Genomic DNA, 21,734 nt, shown 5'->3' on the forward strand with positions numbered 1-21,734 from the left:
AAGGCTATGCTTGGAACTCATGAGATATATATATATATATATATATATATATATATATATATATATATATATATATATATATATATATATATATATATATATATATATATATATATATATATATATATATATATATATATATATATATATATATATATATATATATATATATATATATGACGTGAGTGTTCAAGTATATAAGTATGTATATATACTGTAGATGCCTTCCTACACTCACAGTTCTTCATTGGAGGGGTGGGTAGAGCTCTCGGCTAGCACGCTGTTGGCCCAGTGTTAGACGCTCCGACCGACCAATGAAGAATGAGAGGAATTTATTTCTGGTGGGAGAAATTCATTTCTCGTCATAATTGTGGTTCGGATTCCACAATAAGCTGTAGGTCCCGTTGCTAGGTAACCAGTTGGTTCTTAGCCACGTAAAATAAATCTAATCCTTCGGGCCAGCCCTTTCTAGGAGAGCTGTTAATCAGCTCAGTGGTCTGGTTAAACTAAGATATACTTCTTTTCACTCCGAAGGTTATGCTTCGGAACTTATGAGAGATATATATATATATATATATATATATATATATATATATATATATATATATATATATATATATATATATATGTATATGACGTGAGTGTACGAGTATATAAGTATGTATGTATGTATATGTAATGTAGATGCCTTCATACACTCACGCGTCTAGTAAGTGACATGTTACTACAAGCGGCAGCCGTTGATCAGTCTCTTTTAACTTTTTGTCCTCGGAACCACTTAGCATTCAGCTAAAAAAAAAAAGCGCCCGTGAAAGAAAATTCAGCGGACGCTTTCAGCCTCTGTGTTTAATCCCTGTAAATCGGAGGGAGGAAGAAACGCAGTTAAGAGGGGGAAAAGGAAGCATTCTTTTGAATGTGTTTTTCTCGTGTGCCTAAGTGGTGTTTCGGATTCTGTCTTCAAATAGATACTAAGTATATAACACAGGTTTTTTTTTTTCTCGCCTTCCATTAGGGGATTTGGACGATTCTTTTAATGTATGTTATTAGGATGTAAGGCTTCTTGCCTCTGTCGTCCGTGACGTTTTCGTCATTCTATTGGTATCCAGCCATCAGAGTCAAAAAAGGTTGGATATTTTCATTGTCACGCAAATGCCTTTCTTTGTACTTAAAGTCTAGTTATGCCATTATGCCAACACTTTCTGATTTTTTGTCATCTTTTATTAATGCGTCTTTGGTGAGTCTCTCTCTCTCTCTCTCTCTCTCTCTCTCTCTCTCTCTCTCTCTCTCTCTCTCTCTCTCTCCGACCGACCGTCCATTTATTATCTCATTGCCCTGTAATTTTCATTCAGTTTCTTGCGGGCTTTCGTCTCTCCGTTATTCCAGTCCACCATTAATCAGCCCCTTCCCGAAAACACCTATGCCACGACCACCTGTATATCATCTATCAGTGTGCTTTCCAGCCCCTTCCTCTCTCTCTCTCTCTCTCTCTCTCTCTCTCTCTCTCTCTCTCTCTCCCCTTCCGTCCCTCATACTCATGTCCCTTTTGTAATAGAATCGAAATGTGGGTTGTGGGAGCCGAATCACTAACTCACACCTTCCCTCGGATATCGCACGCACTTGCTGAAGATGGCTGCTCGCTGTGCAGTACACCATCCCTTCTTTTCTGGTGTTTCTGAAAACCAAAAATGCAGGCGAACTGGCAAATGAAGGTGATGCTGTTTGCGTGTACTGTACGTTGAAGAGACGACGTCGTTAAGGGGATGTAGCGTTTCGTTCCAGTTGGTGCGAAATTTGACTTACTCGGTTTTGGCATATTTATAAATTATTTTGCGTTCTGGTTTTTAAATAGGTAATGACTGTCAGTGAGATGTAGGAGTTAAATGGAAATTGCTACGTGCAAATATCATACCCTGCCCGCATTTTTGTTATTTTGTTTTGTGTGTAACGTGAAAGCATGTGTTGTTGCGCTTCAGTGTGCAAAACCTGGAACAAACTCCCTTTTAACTGTTTCGCCTTTTGCTTAAACTCGGCGCCATTTCCCTTTCAGGTGCAATTTTAATCCCGGCAACTTTTTAATTGAATGGGCATGATTACTTGAGTGTATAGATTTCCGAGTTTTTTTAGCTCCTGTTTTTATTTCGTTCCGTTAACTCTTTTTTTTTTTTCGGTCCTTTCACTGAAAATATGGAAAAGCCCCAGTTCCCACTGGTAGTAGCTGCTTCTGCTATTTATTCTCTCTCTCTCTCTCTCTCTCTCTCTCTCTCTCTCTCTCTCTCTCTCTCTCTCTCTCTCTCTCTGTTTTATATATATATGTGCATTTACCGGCATAGTTTGTCATGTACTTGGTCGCTTTGTCAAAGTAGTCTTTCTGTTCTGTAGGACACCTAAGGCCGGTCACCGATGTATTGAAGGACTGTGTTTTCTTTTCATTTCAATGCGTGACGTCTCTCGCCGTAGGATTCGCCTCCCTATATAACTATTTATTCAAATATTGATTTTCTTTCCGTATTTTTCTGTTGCGAGCGGGGCGTTTGGTGGCTTACAACCGGGAAGCGTGCGTGTTGTTCGTGTTTCAATTTTTGCTACATAAATCGTCAGAATTGGGACCGAGGATTGTTTAAACTGCCCAGATTTATAGCTTCGGTTATTATGCATTAAAGGGAAAATGTCCATTTCTGTTGAGCTGGTTCTAGTTTCGGGAAAAAAATATTGTTGCCAAACCCCAGATGGATTCACAGATGCTCTCCTCTCTCTCTCTCTCTCTCTCTCTCTCTCTCTCTCTCTCTCTCTCTCTCTCTCTCTCTCTCTCTGTGCCAGCCTTTTCATTTGGTTGTATTCCTCAGCCCTACCATTCGCAGTTCGCACTCTGCTCCGTCTCTTTCCCAGATCTTTTATTTTCATATTTTCGTCTTTCCCCCTTTCTGCACTCCCTTGACTTTTACTTCTCAATTTTCTCTATCCAACCCACTGTACATTCATTCTCTCTCTCTCTCTCTCTCTCTCTCTCTCTCTCTCTCTCTCTCTCTCTCTCTCTCTCTCTCGGAATAATTAAAGTTTCTGAAGTTGTGTACTATTGATATTGAAGACCGTAGTTATGATTGTAGTCTCTCTCTCTCTCTCTCTCTCTCTCTCTCTCTCTCTCTCTCTCTCTCTCTCTCTCTCTCTCTCTCTCTCTCTTATGATTATTTTGGTTAAATGCATTTTCCACTTATTTAACCTTATCTTTCCTTTATGAACATACTACCGGTGGAAGTTTCTTTGCTCTAATGATTTTCATCAATGAATTTTATATCTTCATTTTATAAACCCATGTTGTAGTTAGAAGTGTTGAACGCAGATCCGTCCCCGACAGGAGTTCGAAGCTTGACGTGAAAAAAGAAGAAGTCCTTATTTCATTTCACATTCGGATTTTAAGGGATTATGTTGGGAACTACGTGTATGTATGAGAGAGAGAGAGAGAGAGAGAGAGAGAGAGAGAGAGAGAGAGAGAGAGAGAGAGAATTTTTGTCACTTAAACACACACATATAACTTTTTTTTTTGCCCATGTAATCTTAAGGCAGAATTGTCGTTTGATATTAAATCCACTGTTCCGTGGGAATAACCAGGAGCCGCTTGGTCAAACTCTACTCTTTATTGCTGTATCTAAACCAAAGGTCCGGGTTCGAATCGTGGTCTGGACAGATGCACTTGTCAGTTGTAATTCAACTTGAGTGTAAGTTATTCTTACGTAAGCGTATGTTCGAAATTAAAGGATATTTGTTGTTTATATATATATATATATATATATATATATATATGTGTGTGTGTGTGTGTGTGTGTGTATGTGTGTATTTATGCACCTGTAGGTGTATTTAAATTTTATGATTTGGTGCAAGTGTATTCGCTTGTGCGCGTAGGTCACTTTCAGGTGACTGGATTAATATACAGATCACTTGCTAAAAGACAATAGGAAATCGCAAGACAGATCAGTCCTTTGTGAGTCGTCCTTCCCCACCCTAGCTTGCAAGATCACATTATTTGGGTGTTTAGATCCAAAATGTAAGGTTGCCTCTTCATATTACGAAGCCATTAGTGCGTGTTGGGAGCCTCTGAACGCCTCAGACCGTCAGAGACTGGCTCATGCAAGGAAATTCAGAAGCAAGAGTGAGCTAAATACAACATGTATAAATTTCGGCGCAATCAAGTTTTCTGTACATCGTATAATGCTGTATGAAATTCTCAGCCACGTCCCATAAAACTCAGCTGCGGCCTGGTGGTGGCTTGTGATGTTGGCACTAATAGCGGTGCCAGACGCACGATCATGGCTAACTTTAACCTTAAATAAAATAAAAAAAAACCTATGAGGCTAGGGGGCTGCAATTTGGTACGTTTGATGATTGGAGGGTGGATGATCAACGTAACATTTTGCATCCTTGTAGCCTCAGTATTCAAAGGTCTGAGGGCGGACAGAAAAAAATGAACGGACACTGACAGCCCAGCGTCTCAGACTGAAGAAGACTTTTCCCGTCGGATGGACGACAAATTATCACGAACCAGAGTCAGGTATTTGCTATAAATGGACACCAGTTGATCATGAAAAAGATGGAATTCCTATTTTTGTTTTACACTTTGATCAAAGAATAAAGTTTTAACAACAAAACGTAAAGGAAAAAAAAAAGGTCATTACATTTATTGCAACTCTGTTGAAGACAAAGAAATAGGTCCCGTGTTCTCATATTTGCAGATTATGCAAAATGGCTCTTTTGACCGTTTGTGGACGCTAACGAAAAACTTTTCGCCGTATGTGATGTCATGAATTATGTGTCGTAATCAGACTCCCATCCCCAGCTGCTAAACAAAGCGGAAAAGAAAGATTGGGGAACAGGTTCTTCAACAATCGTCTCCGCCACCTGGAAATTATGCCTTGTTATAAACAGCGTTCGCCATGAATTTCGAACATGCCACACGACGAACGTAAATGTCATCGCAGGACTCGGTTTCTGAGGGTAAATTCCATCACATTGACATCAAGAAACACATCATTGATCTGACATGGCGCAGGTCTCGAACAAAGGGGATTCACTCTCATATATTTTTGACTGCAGTGCCGTTTAAGGAGCTTAATTCCCTGGAATAAAGACTTACTTTATGTTGGAGAGAGGGAACTGGTTGTTTATCTCCAAGGGTGTTTTAATGGTCCTCTTGGCCATTAGCAGAACGGAGTCGTAGACTGTTAATATGGAATTTCCTAGAGGAATATCTTAGCGCTTTTACGTTTGTCAGTTTCTCTCTCTCTCTCTCTCTCTCTCTCTCTCTCTCTCTCTCTCTCTCTCTCTCTCTCTCTCTACTCTAGAACTCTTCCCTCATAGGATTCTTACTTTTAGTTTTCTTATTTTATCCATTGTCAAAAAAATTTTACTTTTTTCTGTGTGTTTATTTGCTTTTAAGCCTCTCTCTCTCTCTCTCTCTCTCTCTCTCTCTCTCTCTCTCTCTCTCTAATCTAGAACTCTTTCCTCATAGGATTCCTTACTTGTAGTTTTCTTATTTTATCCATTCTCTCTCTCTCTCTCTCTCTCTCTCTCTCTCTCTCTCTCTCTCTCTCTCTCTCTCTCTGACAGAAGTCCACTCTTTCCTTTCACGAATTGCCAGGTTTTATTCGCATCTTTTTCCTATCTTAAATTGCCCGGTCCTTTGTCCTTCTGCGTTTCTTAGCCACAGCTATTTCTATTCCTGCATCTCCTGTCCCTCGCCTCCATTCGTTCTTTATTGCGTTTTTATATTTTCCCCTTTTCCTCTATTTGCTTCACCCTCGTTTCCCCTTTTCTCTTTTCTCGTGTTTACTGCTGCTATCTGTTCGCTTTCTTTATCAAAAGATGGCCCCCCCCCCTTTTTTTTTTCTTTCGAAACGTTCGTTTCATTCCTTGCTCAGTTGTGTTGTCTTTCCATGCTCACATTAATGCCTGTTATGTCTAGCTTTCCTCATTGCAGTAGTTCAGTTTATTCCATAACGTTTTTATCATTCTCTCTCTCTCTCTCTCTCTCTCTCTCTCTCTCTCTCTCTCTCTCTCTCTCTCCACCGTATTCCCCTTTGCTTGGTTCCATTCTCACTCGTCTGTGTCTCGTCCTCTCTTTTTCATATCCCTGCTATTTATCGGCCTTTCCGTTCCCTCTCGCGAGTCCCATCCATCCGTCCCACACTTGGGACGGAGGAAGAGGAAGGCGGGTGTATTGTGTAACACACAATCAGTCTGCCTTCATCTGGGAACAAATTGGTTGACGGATTGTTTTTCCCTCTGGCGTCTAGCAGCTCCTACTGCCCTCTGTCGGAGGAAAAAGGAGATGAAAGGCTCTTGTGGGACTGACAAGTCTCCGCTCGAAGAAATCGGGGTTTGGAAAAAGACTGGAGATATCGCGAGTGGATCAGGTGAATGGACCGGGTTAAGGTAAGAGTTCGGTAGTCATACGGACGGAACTGGAAAACCTGATTGGTGATCATGTGAACGGTACGAGGAATGGCTAAGGGGTCAGGTGACTGGAACAGGGAGTTGTTCGGTGATTGTGCATGGAATAGGGAAAGATTGGGTGGCCGTGTGACTAGAACATGGAAAGGCTGGGTGAAGAAGGGGTTTTTGAAACAAAGAACGGTTGGATGATTTGGTGAATTGAGCAGGGATTGGTTGGGTGATCAGAAGATTGGAACGGTTTGGTGGTCAGAGGATTAGAATTGGAAGATTGGGTGATTTGGTAAGTGGAATAAGGAATGGCTGGGTGATCCGGAGACTGGGGCAGGGGAAGGTTGGATGATTGGGTGACTGGAACGACGAATTCTGAGTGATCAGTTGACTGGGATAGGGAACGATTAGGTGATCAGAGGATTGGGACAGGAAATTGTTTGATGTGATGATTGGAACAAATAAAGATTGGGTGACTAGATGAATATAACAGTGAAAAGTTTGTTGATTAGGTGAATGAGAGAGGTGCCTGGAGAAAGGTCGGGTGGTTCAGTTATTGAAACACGAGATGTTGGATGATTTGGTGCAATGAAAAGGCAATAGTTGGGTGATCAGGTGAATGGAACAGGTAGAAATTGGGTGACCAGGCAATTGAGAAGAGGCAATAGTTTGATGATCAGGAGATTGGAGTATGGGGAATTGATTGATCAGGTACAAAGGACTTGGGGAAGGAAAGTTTGGGTGATCAAGTGAATAAAACAAGGAAAAGTTGGTTGAAATGCATGGAAGAGTGAAAGGTATGGTGAGCAGTGATTAGAACGAGGAAGGGTTGGGTAATCAAGTGAAAGGAAAATGGCAAGAGTAGGTATTCAGATGAAATAAATAAGGAGAGGTTGGCCGATTGCTGTTCATTTCAGCGACCGCGAGTCATCGTTTTTCTCAAATATCTTTCAAAGTAATTGTTTGATCGAAATGATACTTTGACACAGTGTACAAGACACCTCCCTCTAATTTATGGTAATATAGTGCATTGTCAAGTGGTGTTAGTTAAGGCGTTTACTCCTGACTTTTAAAGGCAGAGTCGCATGAGTTAGGAGGATTAATCTACGCAGTCGCACGTCCGCTATCCCCCATAGACAGGAAAGGGGGGGGGATGAGGAGGCCAGGAAAGTGGGTTGAGGGAGGGATGAGGAGGGGAAGGGAGAGGGAGGGACGGGATGCTTGGCAGCACCAAGTAAGTCAAGAGTAAACGCCGTAACTAAAACCATTTGACAATGCACTATACTGCCAAAAATTAGCGGGAGGTGTCTTGCACACTGTGTCAAAGTACCATCTCGAACAAATAATGACTCTGAAAGATATTTGAGAAAAACGATGGGAAATTCTGGATGATCTGGGAACGGAGGGGTGACCAGATGAAGGAGAGCGGGAGAGATGGTGTGGTCATGTAAATGGTCGAGGGAAAGCTTGGTTCATCGGGTGAATGGAACAGCGAAAGATGATGAGCTCTGATTTCATCACAGAGTAGGCTCATGAGATCTGAATTAAGTCAAGAAGGACTCTTAGGGCTAAATAGTTTACAGGATAAAGAAGGGTTGTCCAGTTGGAGAAGATGCAGATTATAAAAGAAAAGATTATAAAAGAACTGGAGCTAAAGATGAAGAAGGCCACTTAAGTAGATTTTTCTTGTGAGGTTTTTCTCTTGGATGTTACAGCAATTATATTACATGAAGGACGACCCCTTGCAACTTTGTCCAAAAAAGGCCAGCATTAAATGACTGACTTTAGTTGTGCCCTCTGAGTGGTATAACCTATGTTTGAGTTCTCATTTGAGTTACTAAAGTGAGTTTAAATAGATTTTTGCAGGAAGCGAAGGCCCGTAAGACGGACTAATTAGTGACTTTCTAGCCCAGGTCTTGAGGAAATAGACTGTGTCTGTGAATGTTTAAATTATCATTCATTCATGCGTGACTTTTCTTTTCGCTAGTATTAAGCCGCAAATATCGTTTACAATCGAATTCACTGTACTTTTTGAATAACGTACAGTCAAAGGGAATTATGACTGATTAATGCTTCTGCCCAGACCAGGGTCCAAACCTGACCTTTTGATTTCGAAAAAAACAGTCAGTCGACTTTGACCTTGACATGTTCCTGCAAGATTCAGGCTCTGCACTTAGAACTGATTTATATTAAACGATACTTGTGGCTTGATATTTGTGGACAGAAAAAAAGTGACGCGTATGTAAACGACAGAAATTCACACTTAGCCGAGGGTTACAAACTCACCAATCACCTATTCTGGCAGAGATGAACAGATATCTGTTTTAGGTACAGAGCCTGAATGCGACAGGAATATATATATATATATATATATATATATATATATATATATATATATATATATATATATATATATATATATATATATATATATATATATATATATATGTATGTATATATATATATATCATCTCGATTCCTCTCTCTCTCTCTCTCTCTCTCTCTCTCTCTCTCTCTCTCTCTCTCATCTCTCTCTCTCTCTCTCTCTCGATAAACTGGCAGTTCAAGTCAATTAATAATCGCTTTTCTAAACCAAAGGCGCAGGTTCAAATCCTGGAAGGGGCAGAAGCATTTATCATTTTAGTTCCTTTTTGGGTGTAATTTATATCCAAGGTATAGTGGATTCTATATTGAATTTTATATTTCGTTTTATATATATATATATATATATATATATATATATAATGTATATATAGATATATGTATATATACTGTATACATACATATGCATATATATACACATATACATATATGTAATGTTTGTATGTATACATATTCATATATATGATGTAAATGTATACCCGTCCGGTGCTCGTGTGTGTGTGATTGAGTGTACGGAAGTGTGATTGAAGAGAGATGAATATGGTTTCGAATGGCGCCAGTGATGTGTCATAAAGACCAGTAATACGTTTTGATATGTACCAGGTGCAGTCATTTTTAGTAAATGGGGGAAAACGAGCCTCCTCTCTCTCTCTCTCTCTCTCTCTCTCTCTCTCTCTCTCTCTCTCTCTCTCTCTCTCCTGGCAAGCACGGAGCTGGGTAGGGTCTGTGATTCATTATCCTGTCATCAATAATTTTAATTGCAACTGATGTTTTGCATTGTATTTTCAGATCGGAACGAAATATGTGAAACAATTTAGAATGACGTAATTTACGCAGGAGAATATTTCATTTTTTATGTTATAGCAGAATAAAATAGAAAAATGGCCGTTCTATTTTTCGACAGGAAAATGGGAAACCCAGTCGTTTTTCAACAGTATCTAGTCTCACGTCAAAGTGATGATTTAGTTATTTCATTTTTACAGAGCCGAAATCAATTTTGATGAGAGTATCATTCTCGTTACCAGTGCGCGTTCTGTTAAACCCGGAATTTTACCTTTAATTTATGATTCTCATTATCTTACAATGTAACCTAGGTATATCACCCATTGCACCCGTTCTTCACCTCCCCCACACCCGCCTTCCTCCTTCCCTCGCCACACCACTGCGACATGGAACATTGGTTTTCTTCAATATTTGATTGGTTGGGTTCATGCTGAACGATGTTGGACAACTGTGGTCACTTATTATCCTCCAGACATGTTTATTGAATGGTGCATACCGTTTTGCCCACATAAGTTTTCTTACTTTGCTCTTTGGGAATTCGTTTGAGTATACTTTTCTTTGAATTCCCTTCGCTTTTCTGGATCTGACCCCCTTGTAAATCACTGTTTTTTAATGGGCTGTTCAGGGCGATCAGTAGCGACTTTCTCTTTAACCCCAGAAATAGTATTTTTCGTTCCTTTTTCTCGCATTTGTTTCAGTCGTCGAGAACTGATCCTTTGCGCCGTGTATAGCCTCCGTTTGTATTTTATTCTTTCGTCTTTTTAGATTGAAATGTGTTGCTTCGCTTTTCGTTCACTTGAGCGGACGCTTATCGAAAGAGAACGCGAAGTGTAGTGAAGTGGTTTATAAGTTATGCACGTCATTTCCTTTATTTATAAATCAATCTTTACTCTAATATTGGTTGGTAAATTGATGTTGCGAGCAAGTTTCTTTTAATAATAATAATGATAATAATAATAATAACCGCTGCAATTATTATTATTATTATTATTATTGTTATTATTATTATGGCTAATGGAAAAAAGATATAGTAGTTATAGATTTTCCTCCCTGTCAGGCTCTAAACTCCCATGGCTGAGATAAGTTATGCAAAATTTTCTCGCGCGTACTCAAAGGGAACTCGGGTGTCTGGAGTTGGAGATATTAAACTTGTTCTCTCTCTCTCTCTCTCTCTCTCTCTCTCTCTCTCTCTCTGAGTGAGTGAGTGTGTGTGCGTCTGTGTGTAGGGTCTTGTTATGCGAATACCGAATTTGCCAAGTTTTTCAAAAAAAAGGACGTAATTTCTGTTCTGTTCTGTGATTTTCCCGTCATAATTTTACCAATTTGAGGGTCATGCTACCAAACATTACCAGTCTCTACGTCCATGCACTTTTTTTCAACATAACTGAAACTTCTGGTTTATGCGCGAATAGTATAGAATGCAGTTGACGTCTTTACAAAAGTTTAATGATCAAGAGTATCAGATCCAGGACCCACTTGATCAGCCCTAACGGGTAAAAACTCAAGGTGACCCCTGAAAGGGACCAATGGTAAGGCGGATATGAGGAAACTTGATGTGCCTACGAGTACATGAGCGGTTCAGGAAACTTGCTTGCAACTGTTTCCATGCGACTGCACTTTGAAATCCGAGTTTCAGTCCCATACACCGTGATTGAATTCGTCGCTTAGTGATTATTCAAGATTGAATGACTGATTGATTATGAAGACAAGGCTTTGAGTATGGGCATCATCATCGCAATAGGAGGGAAATTGTTTTTTTGGAAGCTGCTTGGACCTTCAAAAGAATGATGCATTTTCATTATTAAACGCAATTGCTTTATAATACGTTTTTCTTAATTTTCCGAGCAGGAGATGGGGCCCTTGCAGCCTTGACATAATGTAATTTCATAAATTGTATCCAGTTATATATATATATGTGTGTGTGTTTGTGTGTTTGTATAAGGGTGTAAGTAGTGTATGTATTCATAGTGCGTTTATTTGTCTTTATTTCGTTGACACCCTTTTCTATCGTTCCAGCCTTTCCTGGCGGCCGTGAAAGTCCAATTATTCCCACATTCGTATTTCCCTGCGTCGTTTTAGCACGTCTGGTCTGTAAAACTCAGATTTCCTAATAACTGTATATATATGCTTTTATGTTGCGAGGCTTTCCCCCTCTCTCCCATTTTGCCTTTCCCGTTATTCTTTATTGCGATTTCCGTCACTGCTCCCATTCGGCAGACGCAGATGAAAGGCGCCCGAATAGATTTGTCTTCCTTCGCATTTCGCTGATGTATTTCTTCCTACGTCTTCTTTGGTGCCCTTTGGCTCGCCTGCTCTGTTCTGGAAGGTGTTCGAATGTTTCCTCGCCTTTTTCTCTCTGTCCAGCTTCGTTCTGTACTCTTGCGTATTTGTTACCTTTCCAGAAAATCTTAATTTTCTTTTTTGAGTAAGATTTTTATCATATAAAGCGTAATTTTCATATTGGGTGTTTGATCGAAAGGAAATATGTTTTTGATATGTGGTAACAGAATCTGTCTTCAACAGTTACAACTGCGAAAAATTTGCTGAATTTGTCACTCTATAGAAGAAATAAAGTCTCCAGTAGATATTTAGACAAAACATGGATCTCGAATATCACTTTTATCACTATTGATCCCATAAGTCTGCGTTTTGATTGCTTTTAAATATTTTCTTCACTTACACATGATTATTATTGTCTCAATATGGATTGATTTTAAGCATTTTCTTCGCTTATTACATGATTATTACTTTCTCACTGTTGATTACTTTAAAATATTTTCTTAACTTATCACATGATTATTAATTTTTCCATATTGGTTCAGGTTAAGTATTTTCTTCACTCGTCACATGATTGTATTTTGTACTATTGATCCCCGAAGTCCGCGTTTGTATTTCAAGTATGGACGTGGAAACAAATCTTTTCTCTTCATAATTGTAGTATTTAAGTTTTTTTTTATAATTGTCCATCTTCCTTATCTTTTCGGTTTAAATCAATTCATAAGTATTCCTGCATTTTGGCATTTCTCCATCCGTGATTAGCCTCTCTAACTGACTCGTCATTTCCAAATCTTTACAGATCATTTGTCGTTTATTTCCTGCCGTTTATTCTTCATCTTCTTCTTCTTCTTTTTATGTACCATTATATACTCGTCAGTTTTCACTGTCTACTTTTTCTTCTCTATCTCTCTTCGAGTCTCGTAACTTCCATCTGTATTGATTGCGAGAGAGGCTTTTCTTCCGTCCCTGGCCCTCTCCTCGCAGATCTAAAACCCACGTAATCTTCATAGTTCGTCTATTTTCTTTTAATCCTCTGTAATTCTACCACCCTCCTCCTCCTTCACAGACGTCCATTCAGCAACCTTGGAAACAGTCTTTCCCTAGTTAATGGTGTCTTATACTCTCTTTTTTCTTCTAGCTCTTCTTATTTGTTATTACTGCTACTGTTACTGCTATAGATAATAATAATAATAATAATAATAATAATAATAATAATAATAATAATAATAATAATAATAATAATAATAATAATTTTTATTATTATTTTCATTATTACTATTAGTGACTGTTGCCTTGCGAGACCTTCCCAAATTCGCGGATTTCTTGTAGTTTTGTATATTTCTTTCTTCTTCCAATGTTTTGCGATGGTATTCCCCTTTACGCTCCTCAGCCCATTTCTCCTTCATTTTTCTCATCTTCATTGCTGCGCCTTCGTTTATCCATCCATTCCTCGTCTCGAAATTCCCGGAATGATGATTCACTTCTCTCGTTCTTCATCATTCTGCGATCTTGTACGGCCCCTCATCCTGTCTCTCTCTCTCTCTCTCTCTCTCTCTCTCTCTCTCTCTCTCTTTATTAGTAAATCCGTCTCTCCTGTTTTCGTCCATTTACTCAGCTCCTTAATCCCTTTTTTTTTCTTTTTTGAAGGATCTGCCATCTCCACTCCTTTCTTCATAGTGCCTTCGTCTCATCCTGCCCCATCCGACTTCCTTGTGGCACAGGACCTGACGGGCCAATTAAAAGTTTACAAACGGCCTGGATTCCTGCCGCTAACCCCCCCAACCAACCCCTCCCTGCCCACCACTCTGGGGCCAGCGCAGTCCACGCGATCAGAAATAATTTTTTGTTTTGTTTTGTGATCGGGGTAAAATACAGCGCTCTACGAAAACCTACATCAACAATCACACACACACACACACACACACACACACACACTTAGTCTCTCACCTCCACCTCTACAATCCGCCCCCAACCGTCCATACCATGCAATTATAGGATCAGGAACGTTGATTTTTATTCATATTTGTAATACCTATTAAATCTAAGACTACGATAATAGACAGCTACAAAAACCCTCCCCCCCCTCCACGCACACACACATGTACACACAACTCCACTCCACCACCGCCATCATGGAAAACGGTGTCCAAAGGATTGGCTTTCATGTGGATAAAATCAAGTCAAGAAAATTTTGTTGCTCAGCAACCCACCCACTCTACTCGCCTTCGACGCTTGTTACTTGGATGAAATGGAAAACCACAGAATCCTCAAGAAAAGAAAATGAAAAAACCCACACCCCTGATCCCTTACAACAGCAACCACCACCCACCCCCTACATCGGTGGGACGATCGTAAAAAGGCTGCCTTTTGTGATTCGGATAAATTCTGAAGTGAAGTATGTTCGGTTCTGAAAGGGGTTATAAGTACCCCAACCCTGTAGAATCAAGGCTGTCTCGTGATCACATTGCCATTTTTTCCCCATGAGCATACTCTATAATAAATTTACACTCATTAAGTAATGTAATCGCGCAAAAAAGATACACAAATGTTTATATATAAGTGTATACACAAATAACACTTGCACGCGCACATCCCCCAGATCGCAACCCCTTGACGAGGTAAGGGGCTTAGCGATCCACTGCAGGGAGGGTATGCTCTTTTACACCTACTCTCTCTGCTGTAGATTCAACGGAACATTGTGACTTTAACTCCTGTACTCCTCCTCCTCCTCCTCCTCCTCCTCCTCCTCCTCCTCCTCCTCCTCCTCCTCCTCCTATAAATTTTCCCCTTCCCTTCTTCCTATTTCATTGACGACCTTGGCATGGTATTGGATTACTGAATTCACTGCTCTGTTAACTTGATGGAGGGTAGAGCTGGACAGCATGCCGCTCCGCTCGTAAAACTAGAGTACCCGACTTGGCCTAACGAGGGGGAATTTTTATGCCAAGCCATGCCCTCATAGCTGGGTCCGATCTCGACGGAGTGACGACCCTTAAGGCACTGCGGGTATGGCGTATATCTAGGTGAGGATCTCAGGGCGGTTACCACTGCAGGTAATAGTATTGCTCCTCCCCCAGTTGGGCCTCCCTGGTGAAAAGGACCTCATCCTGGATGAAATTTGTAAAACAAACCTCCCTACTACTTCTGGCCTGGCAGTGGACTGTTCACAGGAAAACACAATTCACGAAAACAAGGTGGTATTAAAACCTCGATACCATATAATAAGCCAAAAAGAAGCAGATATCGTCATGACCCAACTTTGACTCACTTTGATTCTCTCTTTGGAGAGTCAAGCTGGTGAAGGTTTTTTTTTTTTTTTTTAATTTGCAGGCATACCAAGATTCGAACTCGGGCCCAGCATAGTGCTAGCCGAGAACGGTACCGACCAGTCCAACGAAGAATTTATATGTAGTCGCAGATACACACATATATATATATATATATATATATATATATATATATATATATATATATATATATATATATATATATATATATATATATATACTGTATATATATATGTTTGTGTGTATGTATGTACACAAAAAGAAACAGTATTCAGAGCCGAACAGTGGCCCCTAAAACAAAAAAGTTGCCAAACTGGGATATAAAAAGCCCTTATAAAAGCTGGCAGTGCAATTAAGAAAGAGTAATGCGAGTGACTCCGTATAAAAGTAGGAAAGGGCGCGTTAATGTATGTGCAGGGGTTAAGCCAAGGGTTCGCTGACTACAGAGGTGAGGGAAATTTGAAAATTTTGCTAAATGAGCGAACAGGAATTTTCATTACCGTAACTCTCTTTTTCTTTATAAATGTATGGTTTGACTTGAACGGCTTCTGTTTAATTTTGCCTTTTTTTTTCTTGTTTCCATACGTACATGTATATGTATGTATATATATGTATGTATGTATGTATATATATGTATGCATGTATATATATATATGTATATGTATATATATATATAATATATATAAGTTTTCTTCGCCACAAGACTCTTCATTGAAAGGGAATATTTCAAATTTGGTTATTCATTAAAAATACCGGTGTATTCATGCAGTCTTCAGAGAAGGCAGAATGGGAGGTATGAGACGGCAAGTCCCGAGCCGAGACCGCCACGTACAGTCCTGAAACTCGGAGACCAACACACTTTTACTCTGCCTTCTTCTGTAGCGACAGCAACGTCGACAAACCTTGACAACGAGTTGGACGACAATAAGTCAACACGTGGAGTTAATCATCCATACCCTTGCGCGGCTATACAGAGAAAACCAAAATAAAAATAGTTTACAGGTTAAGGGGGCAAAGATTGGCCAACAGTACGAAAAAAAAACCTCAGAATGCCAAACGTCTGGTCATTTGCTATTAAGGAAGAAAGGTAGATCTTTCTCCCCAAACGAAACGAAAACTCTGCAACAGCATCGATCACATCAGTATCCAACTTTCCACCGACGGAAAACTCGGTAAAAGCGGCTCAACCCGTCACACTTGCAAGCAGCGGCAGGTGTTTCTGGGGCAAGTGAATGTTAGCTTGGCCCAAGTCGCCCGACTGTACTAATGGAGCGCGATTGGTTTGGCTCCAAACTTTTAGTGGTCAGGAAATCATTTCGTAATGGAAATGACATAATTTCTCTCTCTCTCTCTCTCTCTCTCTCTCTCTCTGTTTTCTCTGTTTTCTACTGGGGCGACGATTGCTTTGAATCAAATTTAGAATAGTGTTCCAAAGTGCCCCAGTCTGTGTGGATGCAGTTCTTTTATGTTACCACATACGCGCATGGACTTTTATATGCGCACATTTGTATATATATATATATATATATATATATATATATATATATATATATATATATATATATATTTATATATGTATGTATATGTATATATATATTAGAGAGAGAGAGAGAGAGAGAGAGAGAGAGAGAGAGAGAGAGAGAGAGAGAGAGAGAGAGAGAGAGAGAGAGAGAGATGTGTATGTTTGTGTGGGTATGGTGAATATATGAAAATAGTAAGATATTCATATATTTTTATCATTTGAAAGATATCAGTGCAGTTAAAACTTAAATCTCTTTACCCTGTAAAACGTGTTTCAAAATTAGTTTATTGTTGTTATTATTACTGTACAATAGAATATGATTTAGGTTACTGTGGCCAACCTAAGCTTTGCGAGACAGACAGACAGACAGGGAAGAGAAATGCCTCCCACACGTTTTTAGCTCTGCAAAGAGGATTCCTATTAGCGTTCGGGTGAAATTTCACACCCAGACAGATTCCACAGAGAGATGCTGCCTCATAGTTTTTCAGAGGGGCAGACACTCGCTAACTACTGCTACTTTTGCTTCTACAGCACACACACACGACTAGCTGGCGTTCCACTGGCACTGCAGAACACGGCAGCATTTAATTCAGTGTATGTAACTGTGCAGCCTTGAGCCTGGTTTCAACTTTTGTCGTTACTCCTCGTTTGTATATTTTAGACTTCGGAACCCATAATACGACCTATGCACCGGCACACGTACCCCTTGCTTTCACATTAGCATCTTTCATTCAAGAACTCCGGAACGCTTGACACAACATGCGTGTGTTTACCTGCATGCGTGTGCATTCGTGCATGGCCTCTGCTGCATTGGAACAGCTAGCTGGCGTTCCACTGGCACTGCAGAACACGGCAGCATTTAATTCAGTGTATGTAACTGTGCAGCCTTGAGCCTGGTTTCAACTTTTGTCGTTACCCCTCGTTTGTATTATAGACTTCGGAACCCATAATACGACCTATGCACCGGCACACGTACCCCTTGCTTTCACATCAGCATCTTTCATTCAAGAACTCCGGAACGCTTGACACAACATGCGTGTGTTTACCTGCATGCGTGTGCATTCGTGCATGGCCTCTGCTGCATTGAACAGCTAGCTGGCGTTCCACTGGCACCGCAGAACACGGCAGCATTTAATTCAGTGTATGTAACTGTGCAGCTTTGAGCCTGGTTTCAACTTTTTGTCGTTACCCTCGTTTGTATTATAGACTTCGGAACCCATAATACGACCTATGCACCGGCACACGTACCCCTTGCTTTCACATCAGCATCTTTCATTCAAGAACTCCGGAACGCTTGACACAACATGCGTGTGTTTACCTGCATGCGTGTGCATTCGTGCATGGCCTCTGCTGCATTGGAACAGCTAGCTGGCGTTCCACTGGCACTGCAGAACACGGCAGCATTTAATTCAGTGTATGTAACTGTGCAGCCTTGAGCCTGGTTTCAACTTTTGTCGTTACCCCTCGTTTGTATTATAGACTTCGGAACCCATAATACGACCTATGCACCGGCACACGTACCCCTTGCTTTCACATCAGCATCTTTCATTCAAGAACCGAACGCTTGACACAACATGCGTGTTTACCTGCATGCGTGTGCATTCGTGCATGGCCTCTGCTGCATTGAACAGCTAGCTGGCGTTCCACTGGCACTGCAGAACACGGCAGCATTTAATTCAGTGTATGTAACTGTGCAGCCTTGAGCCTGGTTTCAACTTTTGTCGTTACCCTCGTTTGTATTATAGACTTCGAACCCATAATATGACCTATGCACCGGCACACGTACCCTTTGCTTTACATCAGCATCTTCATTCAAGAACCTGAACGCTTGACACAACATGCGTGTGTTTACCTGCATGCGTGTGCATTCGTGCATGGCCTCTGCTGCATTGGAACAGCTAGCTGGCGTTCCACTGGCACTGCAGAACACGGCAGCATTTAATTCAGTGTATGTAACTGTGCAGCCTTGAGCCTGGTTTCAACTTTTGTCGTTACCCCTCGTTTGTATTATAGACTTCGGAACCCATAATACGACCTATGCACCGGCACACGTACCCCTTGCTTTCACACTAGCATCTTTCATTCAAGAACTCTGGAACGCTTGACACAACATGCGTGTGTTTACCTGCATGCGTGTGCATTCGTGCATGGCCTCTGCACCATTGGAACAGGTTTTATTTCGCCAGTCGTGTTTGGATGGGAACGCCGGATCCATTTTATGCTGTCGATGCTGTGCCCCGTTCTTGTTTATTTTATTGGGATGCGCTTAAAGGTTTCTCTTTTTTCCCTGCTTGGTTTTATTTCGTTCGACTCTGCTCCGCGTAGGTTTGCCTCTCGCTGTTCGTGCTCCCCTTTTTTGGCACCATTTTGCTTGCCTGCGCGTTTCCTTCTCAAAGGGTCGGCTTTCGATTCTTGTATTGATGTTAGAGTGTTTGTTTATTTTTTTTTTTGTAAGTGATGCTCTGTACATGACATCTCTCTCTCTCTCTCTCTCTTCTCTTTCTCTCTCTCATCTCTCTCTCTCATATTTAACTAACAATTTTTAATTTATGTACATGCATACATGATACATACGTACACACACATAAACAAATATATATATATATATATATATATATATATATATATATATATATATATATATATATATATATCTAATTTTTATATATAAAATGGATGTATGTATGTATGTATGTGTGTGTGTGTGTGTATGTTTCAGCATAACTCTGAAACGTACTGAGCAATTTCCACCAAACTAGGTATACACATGGCTTACTATCTGGAAAAGAATACTGTGGGGGTAAGACATCACTAGCACCAAAGGGGGCGGGGTGGGAAGGGCTTCCCTGAAGCAGGGCTGATTCTGCCTGTAGACTTAGTAACTAAATAAACTCTACGAATTTATCATACCTCATTTCTGTATACATATGACTTACTATCTCGAAAAGAATACTGTGGGGGTAAGATATCACTGGCACAATAGGGGGTGGGAATGGGGTGACATGTAAAGATAACCGAAAACGACAGATATTCGTGTCTAATCCATAGTTTTCGAGGTTGCTGAGATGAATGGTGACACTCCCGATGGCCTTTTTGTACAAGTTCATCCTGAATAGGAAGCTGGTGTGAGAAGGGGCGAAAAATAAAATGTCAAAAATGACAGATATTCGTGTCTATTCCATAGTTTTCGAGGTCGCTGAGATGATTAGTAACATTCCAAGTTCAACCCCGATAGGAATGGGGAGTGAAAAGGGGTGAAATATAAAATGTCAGTGTCAATGCTAGGCAGTGTAATTGCAGCAGCTATCTTAATAGGAGAGAGAAAGAGAGAGAGAGAGAGAGAGGAAGTGAGTAGAGGGGGTGTTAAGGAGGAGAAAGAGCGGAAAGAGTGAGGGAGAGGTGGAGAGAGAGTGAGAAGGAGAGGAAGTGAGAAAGTAGACAGGAGGTTAGAGGGAAGAGAGAGGGGAAAGAGTGAGGAAGAGTTGGATAGAGAGAGAGGGAGAGGAAGTGAGAGAGAAAGTAGAGGGGGTGTTAGGGGGGGAAAAGAGAGAGAGAGAGAGAGAGAGAATTTATCAATTGCAAGCAGAGTTTTCCCAGGCAGCGCCGGGTTGATCAGCTAATATATATATACAGTATATATAGAGAGAGAGAGACAGACAGACAGAGAGAGAGTTCAGTGTGTGTGTTTGTGCGCTCGTGTGTGTGTGGAAAAATGACGCAAATGGTGTTTTGTAGTTTTAGGATTTTATAAAACCGATTGTATAAACGTCTGAATGAATTTTATGCCGGTTTGAGAAAATTTACACAATCATCCGTTCATATCTATTAGTTGAAATTAATTTCTTACATAATTGTAATTTGTTTTTTGAGCATCATCCTTCGATAATGGTGGATGAAGCGGAAAGCCGCGCAGTGTCGTTTTACCAACCGCGAGGAAACATTTTCTCCAAAGTAGCTCTGGGCTATAAATTCGTTCCGCGCGGAGAGAAGCATTATTAATTTCCGTCTAATTCTGGCGGGCGGAGGCCGGAGTTCGGGAGACCGCGAAATGCGGGCCTGATGTTGGAGGCCAGCAAACGGAAGTCGCCCCAAATTAGAGTCGGTCTCTTGGCCGCCCCCATTTTCGTCGGGCGAACGCCATTTTATCGGACCCATCAACCACTGATGTAGTAAAGTGCCAGAGAGACTTATTTTATTTGAACAGGGGACGGTGTCTGTGCTTTGTCGAGATCTTTCTGGTATCTGTGCGGACAGTAATTATCCCGGGAGAGGTTGACGCGCGCACAGTCATGCTGTCACTCTTACTGACCTAATTATCATCCGTAAATAATATTCCTGTAACTGTTATTTTCAGTGATTACGCTGCTTATTTGTAAAATATAAAGGCGGCGTTAGTTTTACTTGTCAGATATCCAGAAACAAACCCATAATCGCCCCTACAGAAATTCAGTGTGTCCTTATTAATGCTGCATTTGGTAGAGCGGTACTGTATTGGAGCCAGCTTAATCTTTTGGCATTTCTTGTTACGAATCATGAGTAGTTAACCTTCATTTCCTTCTCATTTCCTTGACGATGTCGGTTAATCTTATTAACGCCTGCTATTATGCTTGCAATGGTGTGTGGTTTTCCTTAAGTCATGCCAGGCATTATTGATATATATATATATATATATATATATATATATATATATATATATATATATATATATATATATATATATATATATATATATATATATATATATATATATATATATATATATAACAGATTTGAAGATATGGAACGTGATGAATGTATAAATGCCAAGAAGGAAAAGTGAGACAATGGAGTTGTAGCCAGGCCTTTTGACGCACGGTCCTTTACCAGCAGATATCTTCTTCGTTTTAACGTGCTTTTATACCCATTTTTAATCTATATATATATACACACATATATATATATATATATATATATATATATATATATATATATATATATATATATGTGGACCTTCAGAAAAAGTGCAAGGATCATAAACAGCTGGACACCTTCCACCTCCACCTTGCAATTTG

At 40.3% G+C, this 21,734-nt stretch overlaps 1 protein-coding gene across 12 annotated transcripts in view; it reads left to right on the forward strand.

Moving 5' to 3' along the window:
- Positions 1–21,734, forward strand: part of LOC136825636 (cell adhesion molecule Dscam1-like) — a 483,321-nt gene that overhangs the window by 195,806 nt on the left and 265,781 nt on the right. The window lies entirely within an intron of this gene.

This window comes from Macrobrachium rosenbergii, chromosome 39 (genome assembly GCF_040412425.1).
Source record: "Macrobrachium rosenbergii isolate ZJJX-2024 chromosome 39, ASM4041242v1, whole genome shotgun sequence".
In the NCBI taxonomy this organism is placed as follows: Eukaryota; Metazoa; Arthropoda; class Malacostraca; order Decapoda; family Palaemonidae; genus Macrobrachium; species Macrobrachium rosenbergii.